A 5767-nucleotide genomic window follows, 5' to 3' on the forward strand; every position below is an offset into this window, starting at 1 on the left:
CATATGTGGATTGGGTTGTGCATTGCAAATTAAATCCCATTTTTTGCATATACTACAGTGGCAACCTCTGGCGCGGCGTAAAACCCCGTAAGTTCAATGCCTTTTATATATGCAAAATATGGGTTATGCAATGCATAATGGCTCAAATACTTGCATATACTACAGTGGCAACCTCTGGCGCGGCATAAAAACCCGTAAGTTCAATGCCTTTTATATATGCAAAATTTGGGTTATGCAATGCATAATGGCTCAGATACTTGCATATACTACAGTGGCAACCTCTGGCGCGGCGTTAAAAAAACCCGTAAGTTCAATGCCTTTTATATATGCAAACTATGGGTCCCCATGAAATGAATACTGGACGTCAAATACTTGCATATACTACAGTGGCAACTGGCGCGGCGTAAAAACCCCGTAAGTTCAATGCCTACTATACATATGCATATTTGATCCCAGTGTGGCAGAGGGACTTAGACCTCGAAGGACACCATCAGGAGTCGCTGCATTCCAACATCGTACAATTTGGAGATTGGAAGCTTCCTGTCTGTAGCAAAGGAGTGATTGGATTGAGAATTTCATTAACAGTGAGCAGAGAATTGATTTTGGACTCTCAAGAAAATCTCCTGTTTTCCCATCAATGGCAGATCTAGAAATTCTTCACTGGCTGGCAGGCGTCACATGATGCAGGGTCATATGGCTGAGGATTCTATCTAATTGGCTAGCTCGACGAAGCTGAGGAAGGGGAAGGGCCCACCCATGGTAAAACTAAAACCCTGTCCTATGAAGCTCCGTTGGCAAAGGATGCCCCCCCATGGGTGAGATCAGTTCTTTCTGATCGGCAAAGGCCTCAGAATATATATATGTATATATACATATATATATATGTGTATATATAACATATATATGTATATATAGTGTATATATTGCTAACATATATATGCATATACATACATACATACATATATGTGTGCATGTATATCATACATACATACATATATATGTATGTATGTATGGATGTATGTGTGCATATACATACATGCATACACAAGCAGCCGTAAAGTGATTTCACCTAAAATCTTCCATAAAATTTAAGTTTTGTCATTATCATAAACACAACACAACTTATTATTATTACTATTTTGATTATTATTTTTTTTGGGTCTATCACAGTCCTCCAATTCGACTGGGTGGTATTATTATTATTATTATTAATATTATCATCATTATTATTATTATTACTATTATTATAGGCAAAACATTCTCACACAAAAATATTTTCCAGATAAACTAAGGAACACATTCTCTGACCAACACGCACACGCACACGACACACGCCACATATATATATAGTATATATTTATTATACAATACAACACGTTTTATATACTTCGTGATCAAGTATTCATATATATCTATATCTATATAATATATAATACGTATAGTATATATGTATATATATATGTATATATATCATATCTAACATTCGAACAAAAACTGAAACAACAATCATCCCATCTAGAAAAACTCAAAAACACTCTGGAATTTCTGGAAACTACAAAACTGGAATCTCAGATTCCAAAAACACGCCAACTAATCAACTTCGTTTTTCCTCCATGTGAAGTTCCGTCAAACGAATGATTTGAGAGGGAACACAAAAGAACCTCAAAGTTATTCCAAATATCAATATAGTATATACAGGGTGTCCATAAAGTCCTAGTACCATTACAAATATTTATTGCTCAGAATGGTCCTGGGACTTTATGGACACCTTTAGTATATAATGTATTATTGCATTATGACTACCATGTTCACTGAGCGAAAGTGAATAAAACATAGAAACTCCCTAAGTTTGAATAAATCAAACAAACACACAGGGGAAGACCCAAAATGAATAAAACATGAAAAAAAAGCAAGAATAAAACTCCCCAAGTTGGAATGAATAGAATAAAACAAGCTAATAAAAAGAAAGAGATTATGGTTCACCCATGTATTGCACAATGACTACCACGTCCATTCATCCAAAATGCATAAAAAATGAATAATAAAAAACTTTTTGAATAAAAGTTCCCAAGTTTGAATGAATCGGAAAAAAACACAGGAAAAAATATTTTTTATTTATCTATTTAATGCATTACATTTAACACGTCCATTTAACCACAATGAAACGAACCAGTAACAGAAACTCATGAATAAAACTGACCAAGTTTGAATGACATGAATAAAAAAAAAAGAGCGAGAGAGAGAGAGAGAGAAAGAGAGAGAGAATTTTTCATTCCATGCGACACAATGGTTCGTAATTAATCATGCAGCCGTTCCGCGGGAATAATGAGTTTTGCTTCCTGCTTCCAGATGGGATTTTAAACAAAAGGAATTGCCCTTCTGCTTGTCAGCTGTTCCTGTAGCATTAGGGATTCCTTTTTTTACTTCCAGTAATTTTGGTATTTCTTTGTGATGAGGGTGGAGGTGGGGGTGGGATTCACCGAAATGCTGGGGAAATTATGGAATGGTGTTTTGCAAGAATATTTTGTAATGGCAGTTGTATGAGAGCTAATCTTTATTCAGTGACTATCTATTTGTGTCATAGTAGTATTAGAATTATTTTTTACTTTATTTTTTCTTCCAGTAATTTTGGGATTTTTTGTGAGGGGGTTTGGGGGTGGGTTCCAGAAATGCTGGGAAATTATGGAATGGTGTTTTGCAAGGTTATTCAGTGACTGTCCTATTTGTGGTCCTGTATATTTTTTTTGTTTTTTAGTAATTCTTGGGTTTTATGAGGGTGGAGGGGGGGTGTGGTTGCAGGAAGGCTGGGAAATTGTTTGTGTTCTTGTGGTATTAGGATATTTTCACATACATACATACATACATACATACATACATACACATACATACATACATACATACATACATACTACATACATACATACATACATACATACATACATACATACATACATACATACATACATACATATATATATATATATATATATATATCTAATAAAAGGAGCCCATAGAAACTCCAAAATATGGAGAGAAAAATACTATATTTCAGGAGACTGCTTGTCTCCCTCTTCAGGTATATGAATGAGAAAAGTTTACAGAAAATGTGGCATTTATACCAAGAGATCCATCCACAGGTAAGCCAATTTAGGTCACCCCCGCTGATAACCTTACTTTAATCTTCTTAAGCGTTGGTTGAATGAAAATCTTGTCGATCACATCTGAATCCCATGCTCCTTTTGAGAATGTTCATTACCTGCCTCTCTTTTATTAAGGCCGATTCCATCATTTGACTCTTGTACCGGCAGTTGCTGCTATAAATTATAAGTGGACAAATTCCAGTTATTCTATGGTTATGTTCATTTATATGGTTTGAAAATAGCTGAGTTCTGTTGTCCATACCTAACTGACCATTTGTGTTGCATTAATTATCTGGGACAACAGAACTCAGCTATTTTCAACCATATAAATGAACATAACCCATAGAATAAACTGGAATTTGTTACGTATAATTCATAGCAGCAACCGCCAGTACAAGAGTCAAATGATAGAATCGGCCTTAAGAAAGAGAGGCAAGTAATGACATCTCAAAAGGAGCATGGGATTCAGATGTGATCGACAAGATTTCATTCAACCAACACCTAAGAATATTGAAGGAAGATTATCAGCATCAGCGAGGGTGACCTAAATTGGCTTACCTGTGGATGGATCTCTTGTATAAATACCACCTTTTCTGTAACTTTTCTTATTCATATACCTGAAGAGGAGACAGCAGTCTCTGAAATATAGTAGTTTTCTCTCTATATTTTGGTGTTTTTTATGGGCTCTTTTTATTTGATGGAATTCTGTTGTAACAGAACATTTTTACCAGTCATATATATACATACATACATATATATATATATATATATATATATCTATATATATATATATATATATATATATAGTATATATATATATATATAATATATATATATATATATATATATATATATATATATATTATATATATATATATATATATATATATATATATATATATATATATATATATATATATATATGTTTTTGCCAGTATTCTCCAGTAATCTGGGAAATTTGGGAGGGGGGCCGTGTCCCAGGAATGCTAGGAAATTAGGAAATAGCATTGCAGGGTTATTCTATATTAGTCAGGTTGTATGAGAGAGAGACTTTCCAATAATGAAAAACCTCTAAAAATAAAAAAAAAAAAAATTTTAAATATCACTTTTGTCCCATCGAAATATATAATAAAAGAACATTCTCCAAACAGACAACACCATTTTTAGCTCCAGAGAGAGAGAGAGAGAGAGAGAGAGAGAGAGAGAGAGAGAGAGAGAGAGAGAGAGAGAGAACTCCCTAAAAAGAAAACATCATCTTTGGGCGTTCCACTGAGAAATTACTTCCCCCGATTAATATCTTCAGAGGACGGATCTGACACCCGGGAAGATCTATTGATGGGAGAAGTTTCTCTTCATTATTTTCTCTCTTTTTATATGTTTTCTAAGTTTTTTTTTTTTTTTTTTTTTTTTTGGTGGGTCAAGGTTTTGTTTACTCGTAAATATGGGTGTTTTGTTTGTTTTCATTGGGTGATATTTTTGATGATGAAAAGGCATTTTGCAATTTTTCACTATTCTTTTGCTTTGATTGCCACAATTTCTAATATATATATATATATATATATATATATATATATATATATATATATATATATATATATATATATATATTACCTATATTATATCATATATATTATTTCATATTCATTATATTATATTATAGATAATCAATATATTGTCAAATTCAGCTGCAGTGGAAACAGAGTTATAACTGATTTTCATTTTTGTAATAAGTTGATAATTAATACATATATATGTGTGTGTATGTGCGTGTGCGTGTGTGTATAATTGGGTGCGTTTGTGTATACTATAGTTTTCACCAAAATCGTGTGCTCGACACCAAATGACCCTCGACTTTGCAACGTCATTGACTAGCGTCAAAAATATTTAACAAATCAATACATTTGTTATTCTCTATTAACACATCATCTCGTCGTCATATTCAATAATATATCCACTAATAAATATAACTGCAAAAAAAACAAGGATAGTACTCGAGCATTGAAAATATATTCATATATTTATACGAAGTTTCAGAGATGTCAAATCTCTCAACATCACAATTTCGAAAAGTTATTAACTTTACCAAAGTCAAACCTACTAATTCACGAATTGAATTTAATCACTTTTTTTCAAAAATCAACAAACTTTTTAGGAACTAATTCTATCCATTATCAAAAAGTTATACAAAAAAAGTTATGTAAAATAAAAAGTATTTCTAAACAATATATAATCACTATACCAGAAAACAACTCAGAAATACGCCATTGTATAGAGTGAGTTGTATTATTGTTCTGTTGAACCAAACGGTTTCCCGTTAGCGAACGGCGTAGTTCCTAAACAATGCCTTCGGTGGGTCAACCACACTTTTAGGCAATAATTTTACCCTTTATCAAAAAAGAAAAGTTACATACATACATAAAGTATTTCTAAACAGTATTTAGTCGCCCAAAACCTCCATTGTAGCCGAGCGTTCTATTGTTCCCCCAACAACCGAACGGTTGCCGTTAGCAAACGGAATAGCTCCTGAACAATGCCATCCTGTGGGTCTGGGAGAAGTTGCTTGGGATAATGGGGGACTTGTGCTTCATTCATGGGACTCCGAAGGCACACAATGACAAGCATTAGAC

The 5767-nt window shown here is 33.2% G+C and overlaps 2 protein-coding genes across 3 annotated transcripts in view; one reads left to right on the plus strand and one right to left on the minus strand.

Moving 5' to 3' along the window:
* LOC135211849 (methyltransferase-like protein 25B) overlaps positions 1 to 5767 on the minus strand; it is a 163869-nt gene that overhangs the window by 77782 nt on the left and 80320 nt on the right. The gene's annotated exons all lie outside the window — the stretch shown is intronic.
* The window catches only part of LOC135211798 (interaptin-like), a 24742-nt gene that overhangs the window by 1873 nt on the left and 17102 nt on the right, over positions 1 to 5767 (plus strand). The window lies entirely within an intron of this gene.

This window comes from Macrobrachium nipponense, chromosome 40 (genome assembly GCF_015104395.2).
Source record: "Macrobrachium nipponense isolate FS-2020 chromosome 40, ASM1510439v2, whole genome shotgun sequence".
NCBI lineage: Eukaryota > Metazoa > Arthropoda > Malacostraca > Decapoda > Palaemonidae > Macrobrachium > Macrobrachium nipponense.